Here is a 16,282-nt window from a genome sequence, read left to right as displayed (position 1 = left end):
TTACACTTATCTTCTGGCCGACTTTTTTGACACATGTTCTTGCTCACTAAGTCACTGAGTTGCCTGGGCTGGGTTAGAACTAGCAATCCTCCTGCCTCAGCCCAAAGAGGCTGGGATTATAGCCTGTACCACCATGCTCCGTTTCTTCTGGCTCCTTTGAAGATCTCCCTGATGTCCTTCTTGGTCATTGTTGGGAGTAACATTTTCATAACTGATGACTTGACTCTGCTGAGGTAGGTGGGATTCGAATCTTAAATCCATGATTCTTCTCACGTTAAGGAAAAACAAGAATTTTGATTTCCTTTTAGTACTGTGTTGGAAAGAGGTTTAAACTCGGGGATACATTCTGTCCATTTTCTGTAGATTGTAGCATAGCCGACGGCCAGTTGTTATCAACAATGTGCAGAGCTGACAGAATGCGGCCCAGAAAGTTTTAGAGTTCCTTACATCACATTATCCCCGGTCTGTGTGAGAGTGGATGTCATTGCTTTTAGCGTTCTTTGTGAGGCTGGCAGTATTGTAAAGGTCTTTTCCTGTTTGTTTATTTCTCAGAAGCACATTGTGTGCTGTAACTAAGCCCATTACCGAGGAGCACAGTGAGGAATGGAGAACAGAAGCGACTGGCCTGAGTTCACAGGTTAAGTAGGTAGCAGGACTGTTTTGAACTTGAGCCTGCGAATGTACCTACACTGGCGAGGTCTCAGCTGTTCTGGTCTAAACCATTCTCTGCAGTGCTGTATTATACAATACTTAGTTTTGGGCAAGGCAGCCGAAGGAAGCTTTAAGAAGTGTAGGTGCTTGTCCTGTCGTACATACTCTTGGCCTTGATTTTTGTTATTGTTGTTGTATCTCCTACTTTCTGCATTGGTCTGTTTAGGGTGCTTTCACTCGATAGCCTGCTTTCTACTCAGGAATAGGTATCAATCCTTGGTAGCCAGTCATGCTGCTTCTTCCTTTATTATGTTAAACTTCAGCTGTCATTATGAATTATGGAAAGGCTGGTGGGTTTTCTCTTTCCTCTGTCCCTCTCTGCACTCCCTCTCTTCCTCTCTCTCTCTGTAAAGGTTGAACCACAGCCTTTGCACTGAGCTATGTCCCCAGCCTTATTTATTTGTGTGACAGAGTTTTCCTAAATCGACCATGTGGGCTTTGGACTTGTGATCCTCCTGCCTCACCCTCCCAAAGTGCAGGGATTACCGGCATGGAACACTGTGCCCAGCTATGCATTCTTTCATCCTAAAAGTCATTTCATACATACAGAAGCAGGGGTGCAAAGGCATTTGAGGTATGAGTCTTCCTGGTCCTCTTTCTGTGATGGTGGCAGCTCATTCCCAGGGGAACCTGAAGCTGTAACTCCCCAGAATGGACAAAGACTCTTCAGAATCTGACACTCGGAGTGAAGAATGGCCCTAGCCCATCCCTGCTGGCTTTACATGATAGGAGAGGGAACAATTCGGCAACAGTTTCGTCTAGGGAACTTCTGGATAGCTATGCCAAAGTCATCTTCCCATCCCAACACCTGTTGTTTCAGGCACGTCCCCTTTCTGTAGTGGAAAAGCAGTATTGTGCATGAAGAGCTGTGCTAGGCTTCTTCATGGTGTCCCTTCTGCTCGACCATGTTTTCGGGGCATCTGAGGGAACTCACTGGTCACAAAGGTGAATGTTTGTAACATCCTTATGAATAAATATAGCATCCTCTGGGTATGGGCTCTTTTTCAGCAGAGGAGCCAAGGGTTTGGACTCCAGCCTACGTCTCAATTCTCTTGGCCTTTCTGAGTGTGTTTCTACTGTGAGCCAGTGGTGAGCTTTGGGAAAGCCTAGGGTTGGGTCGGAGTTGAGTGTAGACAGGAGCTGAGGTCTGCAGATGTCAGGGAATTCAGGAAGAGAGGCATGGGAAGGGAAATGGGATGAAAAGGTGCCAGGAAAAGTTGCCTCATCTTTGGGCATTTATCTGCTGCCTGAAAGGTAAGTTTCTACTTCCAGGCTACTTGCAAGTGCTGTGAGCACACAGCTGGCAAGTTTTGCAGTTTTGAGTCTCATAAAGAAGGGGTGTTGGGGAGGGGATGCTGCCAGACCATTATTTTCAGATAGGCTCAGTTGGCAGTTTTTCCAGTCAATACACTGAAGGTGTACCATACACAGAGTTGAGCTGTAGGCCCTTGCAGTTCTTTCTGTGCACTGTTAAGCTATATACACAGGTGAGCTGGAGTACAATATAGGTGTGGCACTGTGCTGAGTGCTCAGTCAGTAATTATTGGTCCAACCACATGGAGCTGTTCTGCTGCCTTGGGCAACAGAATGCAAGTCAGATAAAGTCCTTGCCTTCATAGTGGCTATTCTGACATTCTCTTGCTAAATGAATTGCACAGTCAAGGTTAATACAACTTGTCTTATCTGTTAACCAAACTTCCCAGAAGCAGCGAATTAAATCCATTTTGCCACAGACTGGACCTGCGAAGAGCCAGATGTGGCCATGGGCAGAATATCTTCGAGAGGTTTTCATCTAAATCCAGCTGTGCTAACCTAGGCCTGGTTAGGCAGCCGTGAGCTGCCTGCCAACTGGTGGCCAGACCCTAGTGCAGGCTTAACCAATTAGCCTAATGCCTCGTCCAGTGGCTGGATTACTGTGTATGTCCCACAGATCATTGCTGCTGTGCAGACCAGGGACCTCTGCGGGTAGAAACACCTAGAAATAAACCAAACATTAAGCCTTTGCTAAACAAGGACAGTATTCCTTATCCTGGTACATGGAGAGAGATGCAGGCATGAGGAATCTAGGGTTAGCGAGAAAACAGAGGTAAACCAGACCTGGCCTCCACCTTCCAAATCCTGCTTCTCACTAAAAACTTTTGGTTGATGTAGAGGGTCTACTGGAGGCAGAAAAGCCAAGAGAAGAGCACCTGGGAAGGCATCTTTGCTTACTTGTTGCCCTTTGGTGAAGAACATTTATTATGCTTTATTGATTTCATCCAAATGGAATTATCCAATAAAAATCTTAATTCTCACCTATTAGAAGCATTTGGATCATTATGGACATGGTGTAACTCTCAAATACTTGTAATTTCTTGCAGCAAAAAAACAAAAACAAAAAAATTACCCACACTTATACACAGAGAGCCATGAGGAAGCTTTTTTAAATAAAGTGTAGAGTTCATGGTTTGGTGTGCTCTAAGGGCAAGTTCCTGACTCCCTGGGAGTTGCTCAGTGAATGTTTGTAGACCAAGCAGAATAAGAAAACCTTCCAAAGAGCATTCTGCCTTATAAGAGCAGTGAATAAAAACCAGTGCAGTTATTTCAACTAATAGGTGGGGTAAACAATTCACAGTTTTGAGCCAAATAAAAGGTTTCAATTGGAATAAGTTTAGGGATCTTTTTTTTTTTTAATCCACATGTGCACACCTAAAGTCTGATTCTGAGAGAAAACAAAAGATGGCAGAGATGCAGTGTCCTTCTTTTGAGAAGGAGGAGATCGGTCTGTGACACCATCTTTTTACAGCGCAGTTCTTAGTGGTTTTTCAAAGAAGTCCCCCTCTGAATAAGTAACAGTAACAGTGAAGTCTCTGAAGTGGGGGATCTGGAAAGATACGAGTGTGTGTGTAAGACTCAGCTTTTGTACCCTCGCTGCATTGTATAAATTCACTGCTTAGGAAACATAAGCGAAGCCATTTGGTTTTGTGGCCTTGGTGTGGGCTGGCTCAGGGGGTGGGGATGAAGTTGAGGCATTGATACAGTACGAGGAGAGCCAGATGGTTGCATTACACATCTTTTGTGTTCTTGTTTGCTTCTTAAAGCAGTTGCAGAATTTTGCCCTTGGCGATATTTTCTTCGTGCCTGTGTGTTCTGCTACGAATTTACTTTCGTTGGAGTACTTTGAAAGAAAAGCCTTTTTGGAAAAAAAATAATTTCTTAACTTACGTTATAAACTTGCGAAGTCAACAGTGTGTTCATAAAAATGTTTTTTAAATGCTAAGCGTGTTAGTAAATAGTAGGAGGATCAGCTTTCTTTTTCTTAGCACACTGATTTCAACCATATTTTAAGTCAATTCAGAGAAATATTTTTGCAAAATTGTAAGTGTGGAGTTGATGGATGGATGGAGATAGATTGGTAGACCGACAGCCAGAACAGATCTCTTGTTATTCCTGTATGGATGAGGCCTAGCTGGCTCAAGATTTAACTTTTTCCTTTACTTGCTGCAGGTTCTCAGGAAGGTTCAAGCGGTTTACCTCTTGAGCTTTATTATATTAGCAAGTCTGACTTGGTGGGATTGAGGGCGATGAGAATAGGTTGGTACAGGTTGGTGGGTTTTGCCTGAGAGAGTTTGGTTTGCATTTATTAGAACTGTTTATCATACCACCATTGAAATTTATATTTATTTCCTACTAAAAGCAAATTATCTTTTACAATCACCAGTGGCAAGGGATGTTTAAGATGTTCTAACTGCATATAAAGAATAATATTTTATCACTGAATGCTTTTAATAAGGAATTGCTTTAGAGCTATTTTTTCCCCTTTGCCATCAGGATAGAATGCTTCAGAATAATTTAATGTCCTTTTCACAGCCCCCGTTTATCTTTTTTCCCTTTGCTCAAATGAGAGAAGAACACGAATGTAGAATGCTTGGGTGGCGGTTCATTCTCCTGTGGTGCACAGATTTCCAGTTTTAGTTGGAACCTGACGTGCCTGATGAGAAAACCGGAAACTTAGAGTCCTAACCTTATTGAAATCTCTGCCTGGTTTAGTCACAAGTCTGAGGCGACTTCTTCCAATAATGAAGCCATTGTACGCATCATATCTGATCAGTTCTTGAAATGTTTTAGTAAGTCTATCTTACAACATTATAAGAAGATAATCAGCAGCCTTAGAAGGTCCCCATCTGGACTGTAGAGTTCTTTTACTGCAAGATGTTTTGCCTTTTTGAGATAGCTCTCGCGTTTCATCATCTGTTCTGCTGAGATGAAGTGCATATGAAAAGTCAGTGACTCTGAATCCATCTGTTGTTATTATTTTCCGCTGATAATTGGCTTGAACAATGAAATGTCTGTGTCTGAAGCCTTTGAAACTGTACACCCTGTTTATTTTCTGGAGGTCTCGCTGCAACGATGCCCCCCCTTCAAGTTCCCCCTTCATTTTCTCTTGAGCTTACAGCCAGTGGCGCTTGTGTGAGAGTGACCTCTCTGATTCTGCATCAGTGTGTGACGCTCAGCGTCTAAAGCTTGCTTACTGATTTTTGTCATGGTCCCTGTGCCTGTGCTGTTTGGTCCCACATCCGGTGCTCTGCCAGCCAGGAGCTTAGCTGGACCACAGCGCGCGGATCTCTTACCTGGATGGTCATCTTTAGTTCACTTTGCTCATTAACATATTAATTCAGAGTACAGTGTCTAATACCTATGGAATTAGATCCTACCTGTAATTGCGTGGTATATCCAGCGGCCTCCAGGTTTGCATGGCACAGAGCATTAATATTGGATTCACTAACAGTGCTTCCATTAGCCTGCTCAACCAGTATGAGATATGGATGAGCTGGAAAGTATAACTACCCGCTAGAACTGCCAAAACAGTCATTAGCCGCTCCGTGGGGATGGACAAAGGCTTTTCCACAGTGATATACTGATTAAATTTTGTTCTCTGGTTTGTTTGCATCAAGGTCAGATCACTATCGTCCGTGGAGGCAGGTTATCTAACACCTTCTTTGGAAGGTCACTTGAAGGCAAAATAGTGAACAAAATCGCAATCTTCAGTTTCTGTGGAGCCCTTCTTAGAGAACCCATGTTTTATTCTTTGGGGCTTTCAGAATCTTTTCACTGTGTTTCTCTTCTCTCCCCAAGCTGCCATAATACATGTTTGAAGTAGGGTTTTTGGTTTTGTTTGCAAAAATTTAAAAAATTCTGCAAAGTTATTATCTCTTAGTTTTACAACTAAATTCCATGACCAGAAAACAGTGTTGATAAAATAAAATGAGTTGGTGAAGTAGAAAGCTGCCTTGTTTTGCTTGCCTTTGAGAAGGGGATGCCTTTTCTGAAGGAGGGAGGGATCTGCGCAGTACCCTTTCTAGTGCATATAAAACATATGTGTCCTGTACAGTGGCAGTGGTGGATTTGTCCCTGAAGTATTGTGTGGCACTGGAAAGTAGTAGACGAACGTTATCTTATTTATGTGTCAGTTGAAATCGTTTAATACTGAAAAATTTATTAAAACATTAATGAAATTACTAAAACCAACATGTAGCTGGAACAGAGACTAAGGTGAGTGAGTTGACTCTTAAACTGAGAAAAGGCATGAGAGAATTCCTAGTGCAGGCATGTTTTTCTTCTTGCTTCAATTCCTGAATTCCTGGACGAATTATATTGAGGTATGGCATATTTTCTGCCAAAATGGAGAAAATTGTTGACTGTAATTATGTTATTTAATTGAAATTATAAGTGGTTGAGGCCACTCAGTTAAAAGCATCCTTTCTAATACATGGGTAATGTTTTTAAATAAGTGGTCACGGATTGGTGACATTTGAAAGGCAAGCGTTTGGGGTACACTTTTGGAGAACTCAACAATATTTTCCTTAAATGATTAGTGAACTGACATGTAGTTAGGAGGTTGTTGCACGTCTATATATTCTCTTTAATTATACATACAAGTGTATTATGTGTGCTTACATATGTACACATATATGCGTGTGTACAGTTATACATGTTTGCATTATATAAAGATACATAAATATATTAAACATATTTAAACACATCTTTTATCGGTACAGACTCAACAAAGATCAGTTTTCAGTGTGACAAGTCAGATAAATAAGAACATACCTCTGTCTTTAAATTGGGACTAAATCATATGATTGTTTAAAACTCTCATTGAATCTGAGGGATTTCAGTTCAGCCCCCAGCAGAATTCCACCATGCCACAGCAGAGCAAGTTCTCTTTGGTGTAGCGCTGTGTACCCCCCACCCTACCCCACCCCACCAGGAGTGAATTCTTAATTAGTGACGAGAGTGCAGTAATTGTAGTTGTTATTGTAACAACACAGCATTTAACTGTGTCCCGTGTAGTTGTGTCCCCTGAAATAGGCGGTGTCCCTGTCAGAGGGAGGACAGGTAGAAGGCACAGCGGGCGTCTGATTGAGCCAGTTATTCATTTGCTGAGTGTTTGTGTTTATGCAAAGGGGCCTCTTCCTGCATATTTAATCTAGAGTAAGGCAGTGGCTTTTGTTGTGTTTAGCCCACATACCTTCAGTCCTTCCTCACACCGACGCCAGCCTGGGAGCCCTGAGAGCCCGCAAGTGCTTGTAGTTTCTTCCTTACAAACTCAACTTTCTTCCGTTGTGTGAAAATTGCCTCACAACTGCCCCAAAGCTTTTGCTCCTCATCATGAACCGGTAAGTGTGTGCCAAACCAAGCTGATACTTTTGTTTCATTTTACAAAGGTTGAGAGGGTACTTTGCTGACCTTCTGGCTCCTCCTAAAAGCGGTCCTGGGTCCCGGATCCCTGATTCTGGATCCTTGGATCCTGGGCTGTTGTCAGTTGCCGGCTGCATTGAAACAGACAAGTACAGGTGCCTCGTAGGAAATGTGGCTGAATTTTGGACTGGCAGAGAAAGGCTCTTGGGGACTGGAGGGAATTAAAAAGAAGAGAGAGAGGGAGAGAGAGAGCAAGAGCAGCTTTATTATTCTTTGTCCTAACAAATCCTGTTTTGTAACTATCCTCCAGATAATGCTGCCATTGTTTGTTAAAAGCCGTCAAACAGTGTGCAAGACCAAACTGTAAGAAAGCAGGGAAACTCTGCTGCTGTATTGTCTATACCCGGGCCAGGGTCCTCCCCAAGGTCTGTACCGGAATAGGAAGGGTTTTCTTCTGTGGAAATCGAATCGTCTCTTCATTGATATTAATAGCACACCAGAGATGTTGGCCATCATGCTTAGAAAGGCGGTGGAGAGGGAAGGAAATCTGATCTTGCTGGGGGAAAATGACAGGCTCTTGGCCCCACAGTGGAGGAGACATCCATCCAGGCTCGGTCTGCATAATGGCATCCTGGCTTAACTGTTTGCTCTAGGAATTTTAACCTGGAGCTGTTTGTTTTACTATCTGGGGTCTCGCTATTTTTTGTTCTTGTACTGTCTTTAGAAAACACCATGTTCAGGGGCTGGTGCGGTGCTTTTTAAAAGTGATTTTTAAAAGAAGCCTTAGAAATTGATGCACTGTGCATCAATTCTGGGTTGTATGTGTGTGTGTGGGGGGTATATTCTGCTTTCTGTTTGAGGGCAGTGTTTATCATTTCCAAAAACAAGTTGCCAAAATGAACAAGGCAGACCGTCCAAGAAAGCTCTGTCCCGTGTAAAGATATTTCAGGGTGCAGGAATTGTGTCCAGGGTCTAAAAGGAGGACTTTTAGTTTCCAGTTGACTGTTGCCTCTGTCTGAGTAACTCTTTTCAACAGAAGAGTGTGCTATTCCCCCGCAGGTTGGAAACCGAGAGAATTTAAATAAAATTTCATCAACCTGATTAAAATACGCGGGGACTTGGGTCTTCTTGGGTACAAATCAGTCTAGAGACTTAGAAGCATTTATTAACAGTGAGGCTGCTGAAAGTTTTTAATAATAAAATTACAAATACTCTATCTAATTGTAAGTATATGACTTTTATACTCCGTTTTAAGAGGAAAAATACTTTTTTTTATGAGGGAAAGTAACTCAGTCAGAGCACCTTCTGTGATTAGCACTATTGTATTCTTAAATTTTGATTGATAGAGATAATAGTTTTCACTTAAAAATACAGACAGGTACTTTAACTTTCCATGACAATAGCTATTTGCATTTCTTTTATCTTTTTGTTTAACATTTGTGGGGGTGGGGATGGATTTGATTATTAACTCTTATTGCACACTAAAGGTAAATCTAAAACAAAGTCTTTGTTAGAGCTTCAAAGGCAAAACAGCAAATATTGTTTTTGGGTTTCAACATGTAAAGGCTGTTAAAGGATACCTATAAAATATTTTCACATGACCATGACCAAGGTTTTACTTTTATGGAAGGTAAGAGTCATTTTTTCAAATGAGGCAGCCAGTGTGGCATCCCTGGGGGGCTGCCAGCCTGGAGTGATTTCATGGGCAAGCCTTGGCTGGGTTGCCCATACCACGTGGCTTGCTGCATGTGAGGTGTTTTAAATTTTTCTCTATTAGAATGGACCCCAAAGCTAGGAATTATGATTTGGTGAGGATCCCAGAGGGTGAGGAGAAAGGAATTAAAATGTTAACTTGTCAGGGACAGGAGTGGGATTTGGGACATGCTGAACCCAAATTAATGTATTTCTTTGGTAGAGACAAGTGAAAGAAACTTAGTATCTGTATTTGTAAACCTGCAGGCATAGGTGGGCTTCAAAGTCACTTCTTGTAGAGACCTGGGCTGCCCAGCAGTTTCTTTTTTTTTTTTTCTTTCCCCTTTCCTCTTCCTTTTAGTCTCCACTGTGTTTTAATTTCTCTTTTATCTTTTTCTTCCCATTTTTCTTTTTCTTTTCCGTCTTTCCTCCTTTTTCTTTGTGTAAACCCAAGTCAATATTTTGAAGTCACAAGAGCATTAAAAAAACAAACAAAAACTTTGGGGATTAATTTCTAAGAGGATTTTCTTGTCTTAAGTTCAGAAAATAAAATGATCCTTGTATTATACTTTTTAACTCGTCAAATATGTGTTGCTGTCCTTCTGTTTTCTAAGAAATTGCTAAAAAATAAGGCATCAAAGCCAAAATGAGTTAAGACTCACTGCATACTTAAAGAGGCAATTTCTTGGAAATTGGCCCATTTGGATCTGTTTTGATAAATGAAGTCTCTGCCATGCACTAGAGGATTTGGGGGTCTGGGAAATTGGAACCACGTTCCTGGACTTTGGAGAAGAAGAGTTCTCTTTGGAGCCCTTCTTCTTGGCTCCTTCTAGGGCGAGGGGCTGGCTTTGCTCATCCTCTCCCTGCTTAAGAAGTCAATTCACTGTGGATTCTGAACCAATATTTGCTGGGCCAAAGCTTGAGGTAAATGTTGCACATTTCTGCGAGTCCCTTTTGGCTGATTGTGTAGTGTGAATATAATGCAAAAATCCTGCCCGAGATCATGTATGTTAACCACCATGAAAGAAAAGGGGGAATACATTTAATGGGAAAAAAGCAGAGTCTATGTTGTTCGTTTTTCAGTCTTGTAAAATGAGATCACACCTCCACACTTACCTGTGACTCACTTCCAAGTGGGACATGCCAGCTGGCACTTTGTGTTATACATGGCACAATTAAACAAGGGGCAAAGTGTAACATCAAAGCATTTACAACCCAGGGGTGATACTGAGTTGACCTCCCAGTTTAGGGGGAAGGGCTCTGGCAGCAGAGGAAGAGGAAGAGGAAACCGGGCATGTTGAGTTTGAAGCTAAGAAGTGGGCAGCTGGAGTGTGGCATCTTGTCATGGTCTTCATGGTCACCACGTAGCTGCAGGTGGATAACGCTATTACCGCTAGTAGCAAAAAGGGCATGGAACAATTCTAGTGTTCACAGGACCTTAGCTGTTACAGAGAATGACATAAAGGAAAACAAGTAATTTCTGTATGCTGTATCCTTAGCTCACTTTTAAACCTAAAAGCAGTAGGAAAGTGAAAGAAGAAAGGAAAAAAAAAAACTAAAAGCAATTTGTATGGTGACAGCATTTTAAAAAGGACAAGTGGGCTGAAAGGGAATTTTTCTTTTTTACCCTTTATCTTTTTAAACTTAAAAGCTTTACATAATCATTTAATTTTAGTTCTGGTACTTGTACTACCAGTAAGCATATGTGTAAATAGTCGATATATTTGATTAAATATAATTTTAGAAATGGAAGTTTTATATTTTGGAAAAAAAATAACAGATTTTTCTTCTAGTTATGGATTTCCGATTCTTCCAAGCTTCTAATGATGCCCTCTCTGGTTCCAGCACTACCCCCTAATTTTCTTGTCTGTTATATTGACACATTTCATTTAATTTAGCATGATGGCAAACAGCTGTTGAACTATTAATCTTTTCTCAGCAAAACTAGAAAAATATCCTTTAGATTACTTTGCTAATAATACTTTTTCTGAAAACTAAAATCAACAGAAATAAATTAATGAGTGGTCAAATGTACATGTGCATTAAAATTTATGGAATATAGTTTCTATCTTACTGCCAATTTTTTATGTATAAGTGAAAATTAAATACAGCCACTTTTGTATTGCTTTAGCATGTGTAAGTTGGAAGGTCAATTGTATAATTTTTTTATTAATTCTTAGGAAAAAAATGGCACTTGTGAAATCTGAGGGTGAACCAGCTTCTATTTTTGCTCTGTTCACTTCCTTACTGTGCTTTGTAGAGAGTTAAGCAGAGAAATGGGACAAATTTTTACCTGAAAATGGTCTTCTGTTTCAAATGCAGCAGTAGAGATAATTTTACTCCAAGTAGGCATTTTCGGCAGTTTTTTAAAAAAATAAATTTTAATGAGGCCCAGTTGTTTGCCAGGCCTGTGTGATAGCAAATCTCATCTGTGTTGCAAAGATGAATACTATAGGTCTGACTGCCAAACATGCAAAAAACAGACACAGCTCAATAGATAAACACAAATTAGTTTAGAGCCTGTGCATTGGAAAACATCTCAAGTGAAAAGGACGGAGAAAAGGGTCTTCCTGCTTAGAATCGGTGGGGTCTGCCAAAGTTCATTTGCTTTACGGTTAAGATCTGATGAGTGCTAAAGGCAGGAGTTTTGGTGTGAAAGATGCTACTATGTATGCTGTGCGCTAGGGAGTGAGGCTGCTTTGCAGATCTCTGCTTTCTTTACCTGGAGGACTCAACCATTTCCCCTCTGTTTTCCTTTCTTAGTGCCACTTACCCTGAAACAGAGTTCTCACCACTAGAGAAACCAATCCTGGGGCCATACATCAGCAGTAAAGCACACGATTTTCATTTTCAATTTGAACTGTTTTGTGTAAAAACAAAAAAGTTCTGAGTGGGTTGCAAAAATAGTAATTTTAAGACCCTGAGCTAGGGTTTTCCCCCACCCAAATGATGAACATTTATGGTGAAAACCTCCCATTTCCTCTTACAGTAAACATGAAAATTATGATTTCACTCAGAGCCTGCATCTTTTTCCACCCTTAATGGCAAGAATCTGCATACACTTGCTTGTGGAAATGTCATAAATTGGCCTGAGATCAATTCCTCAAGATAGCACACACCCAAGTGCCACTTAAAAATTTTTAGCCTTAGTGAGATTTTACTCTTCTTAGGGATGTTTGCCTTTCTACATTCAAGGCCAACAGCAAAGGGATAAGCAGGGATATATTCATATAAAATTAAACCGCTTCGTTGCATATTGTTCTGAAGAGAGAGCAAGAGGATAGTAACATTTTTGTATAATGACGATATAATTTCATCATCCTAAAAGTACTCTATGAGCATTTGGTCAATGGATGTGGAGTGAATCCTGGACCCAGTTAGTAACTTGATCTAAATTAATAAACGAATGCTTTTCTTTTCACTTGTGCCATATGTTGATCCCAGTTACATGGGCAGAAAGAGGCAGCTTGTAATGTTTCTTAAAGGATTACACACTGTTTTGCATAAGGGAGTATGCAGATGCAGGAGTAGATGTGGGATAAAATGTATTGCATGGTTTCTTTGTGTTTTAGGGAGCTTGATTTCAATTGCTTATTTTATCTGACATGAACCGTTTTTATTTTACTTACTAGATTTGGTAGATACATGGTAAGTGAAAAACATTCTGTGAGCGGCTTTCACCAGAAGCGCTCCACTGCTCCCCCTGCCCAAACTGAAAAATGTGGTGCTTTTATTCATTTTGAAAGGTCCACATACCTATCAGAATGGACTCTCCTGAAGAGGAAAAATAATAAGCCTCTGCTTTAAGGAAATTCGAGATCTTGTGGATGTTGACCGAACTGACATGCTCCATTTGCAGTCTGGTTTCCAAAAACAAAGGCCTGTGCGTTTCCTTATTCTGGATAAAAATAAATTGATAAGATGAAGAGATGAGAAAAAGTTCATACCTGAAGTTTGAAATGTTCTACCTTGACTTTTTCTGTTTAAATTGATTTCGTTGTCTTCAGCAACTCAAAGACCTATGGTCCAGATACATGGAGATCCTACATTTATTTTTATGAACTCTGAAAGTTATTTGTCCATAAATAGAGACCTTTTTTTTTTTTTTTGCTTGTGTAAATCCCCAGCAGAGGTGGTGGCTCCTTCTCTTGACACTCAGATTTTGATGTTCTCTTTTGATTTCAGGCTGAGAAGTGACCTTTTGAGGTGACTATAACTGAAGATTGCTTTACAGAAGCCAAAAAAGGTAAACAAAAATGTGAATAGCGAAATTGAATCTAGAACTGTATCTGTTGCCTTCAGTGGTGTTTCGATTTGTTTTCTGGTCTGTATTTATCAAATGTATATGTATTTATTTGTGCATAAGTATGCAGGTGGCATATCTTTAGAAATCTTTTAAAAAACTATCCTTAAGAAATAATCACCCCCCCAAAAAAAATCATCAAACTTTCCTGTTTGTTGAAGCTGAGCCTTATTTTTGGCTTGCAGTTTGGTAGGCTTAAAGTCAGAAAGGAATATTCACATCACAAAAGTGGTGATTCATAAAATTAACGTGCTGCAAACAAGAGTAACGCATGTATGTCAGTGTTCTGTGCCGAAGTGGCGTCTTCAGTTGATGTTCATCTGGCAGCTTTATAATCACCTTCTTTCAGGAATTAATAGTCAGGCTCCATAGCAACAGGCCGCACTAATGCAACTGCTGAGCAGCGTGGGGCACATCCCGGGAATGTCAGCGCCAGGCTGCCTTGTTCTCTTGACCGCGCTTGAAAATCAAATGAGTGCTTGATTTTAAAATTAGAAGTTTTCAGAAAGGCCAGTGTAGCTGGATGACGTACAGCCAGATTTAATTTTCTCAAGTTCACTTTTTTGGGAGGAGACTTAATAGCACTTTAATTAAAATGGTTATGAATGCTACGTATTTACTTGGCTTCAAAAAGTATCTCTCTGATAAGGGCAGTGAGCATCTTAGGATCATAAACTTTGGTATTTTTCAAGCCGTACCTTCTTCATTTCAATTTTGAATGTACTGGTCAGATACAGACTTCTTGCTCTTTAGCGAGAAACGTGTTTTGTAGAACTTTTATAATTGACCATTGTTTGATCAGTTTTAATTTTAATCTCATCTGGGTTTTTGTTGTTGTTATTTGACAGCATTGTAAATTATATACATTTGTTTTTTTTGTTTTTATTTTTTTGAGACAGGGTCTCACTATGTAGTCAAGACTGACCTGGAACTCGCTGTGTAGCCCAGGCTGGCTTCAAACTCACAGCGATCCTCCTGCCTCAGCCTGCTGAGTGCTAGGATTACAGGCATGCGCCACCATGCTCGCTGTGTACCTTTGTTTTTATAATAACATGCTGGCACATTTGATTTGGACCAAAAAAAATCAGATTTGCTTCATTTCACCATCTATTTTATTGAAATTAAACTCTGCAGGAAGTCCTGCTTATCTTCTAAGGAAGAAAAATACCTGCTTCAGGTGTTTCAGCATAGAAAAGATTGATCCAGGTAGTTCTTAAGGTTCTATGAAGCCATAGCAAACCTTCGGGCAAAGTGCTTCCCTTTGCTGTGACTCAGCTTTTCAATTTTAGGCTGTATTAGGAGCCTGTAAACTTTTTCTACCAAAGCTCTTTAGTAGTATTTTCTGCTCTGGGGGCCATTTGGCCTGCGTCACAACTACGGCTTGGGCTCAGTTTGCCGTCTCTGGTCCTGTGCTCTCCCAGTGTGATCATGGTCCAGGATAATCTTCACACAAAGTCCTGACCAAGTGTTTAACTCATCTTCTGCTATTAGCAGAGTTACTGGTGAAGCTAAAAATTGTGATTTAACAAAGCTGGAAAAATGGTTGAAAAGATGAGAAGTTGAGCTTGAGAGTAAGTAACCTTAACTGCATGGCCCCACGTAAGAGACTCATTGGTGGCTTTTCATGGCACTCCCCTGTGAGCATGTGTTATTTTTCTTCTGGCTCAATATCTTTGTAATATCAGTCTTAAACTCATTTCCTAAAGATGGTATCAGTTCCGTGGTACTGTTCAAACTTAAATATATCATGAATCAAAGGAAAATTTTGTAGAAGAAAGCCTCTAGGAATTTGTTATTAGCATTGATGGAGAGAGAAATTATTTTTTAAGTTTTCCTCGTAACCCTGTAGTATCCTGTAAATAATGCCCTTCTCCCATAAACCTCTGGATCCTAAAAAAATATTTATTCTCCTGATGAGGAATGCATATAGTTTTCCTCACTGAATTGACTACTAAGGACCTCAGAACAAGAGTAAGAGTGATGTAGTTTTTCTCAACTTCTGCTTTTGTTATTTTCATTGTTTTTGTTTTTTATATATAATCTTCATTTTTTCCTACCACTAATGATAATTTTATTACATAATATTTTTTTCTACGTGATTCATTCCATCTGTGTTTTGGCCAAGATTTCAAGGTTTTAAAAAAGTAAGTTATGGTATACAGACCTAAAATTAAAAAAAAAAAATTTGTATGATTTTAGCCTTTACACAAGCTCAGGAATCAAAGACCACTCCTTATATATCCGATCTCTTATATATAAAAAGAGAAAAAAAAATCTTTAGAAATATAAAATGATTAAAGATGTATAAAATGAGCATAATGGTTAGTATTTCTTCCTGACAAACCTTAAACCAGCAATGGACAAAAAGTAGCCCATCTTTTACAGTACAAGAAAAATGTGTAGGTGTCAGACACTGTGGGCTTCTCAGTAAATACCATGGCCCAGATTTGAAGTCTGGAAATCATTAACAGTAGGATGCAAATAAATGTGGCAGATAAACATTATGTGAACAACTGGTTATATGCATTAAAGTGGCCAGGAAAATGCAGAAAACCAGATAAAACTATTTTTAAAATTTAGATTCAAAGGCTTGAAAAATCATAAATAACAGTCATCATAGTTGATAGTGATACAACAATTTTCTTCCAAGTAGATCAAAGCACTTTACAAAATGGGTCTGGTTGCTGGCATTCCAGAAAGGTAGCTGGCAATTATTAGAATCTCTGCTTTAAAAACTGAGAACACAGTAACTCACTTAGGGTCACCTAGAATGTTGAGATAGAAACCAAAAAGAGAATGTACTTTGCTCGCAATGCTATTGACCTCATTCTGTCGTGGCTATGTGGCTTGATGATTTAATAACTCTTTACATGGCATTTTCTCCCTGTTTCCCAT

General features: G+C 40.0%; 1 protein-coding gene across 5 annotated transcripts in view; it reads left to right on the top strand.

Annotated features, from left to right (window-relative positions):
• Positions 1-16,282, top strand: part of Foxp1 (forkhead box P1) — a 487,831-nt gene that overhangs the window by 161,374 nt on the left and 310,175 nt on the right. For 4 of the 5 annotated variants that reach the window (XM_019209347.2, XM_010636145.2, XM_033757028.1 and 1 more), the window contains one exon: positions 13,270-13,330. The gene's annotated coding sequence lies outside the window, so the exon portion shown is untranslated. Of the gene's footprint in view, positions 1-7,348; positions 7,371-13,269; positions 13,331-16,282 lie in introns of those variants that run through there. The other variant, XM_019209348.2, reaches the window with a different exon arrangement.

This window comes from Fukomys damarensis, unplaced genomic scaffold, assembly GCF_012274545.1.
Source record: "Fukomys damarensis isolate Sample0158 unplaced genomic scaffold, DMR_v1.0_HiC HiC_scaffold_28, whole genome shotgun sequence".
Taxonomy (NCBI): Eukaryota; Metazoa; Chordata; class Mammalia; order Rodentia; family Bathyergidae; genus Fukomys; species Fukomys damarensis.
Note: the sequence above shows the minus strand (reverse complement) of the source record. Positions and strands in the feature narration are given on the sequence as shown.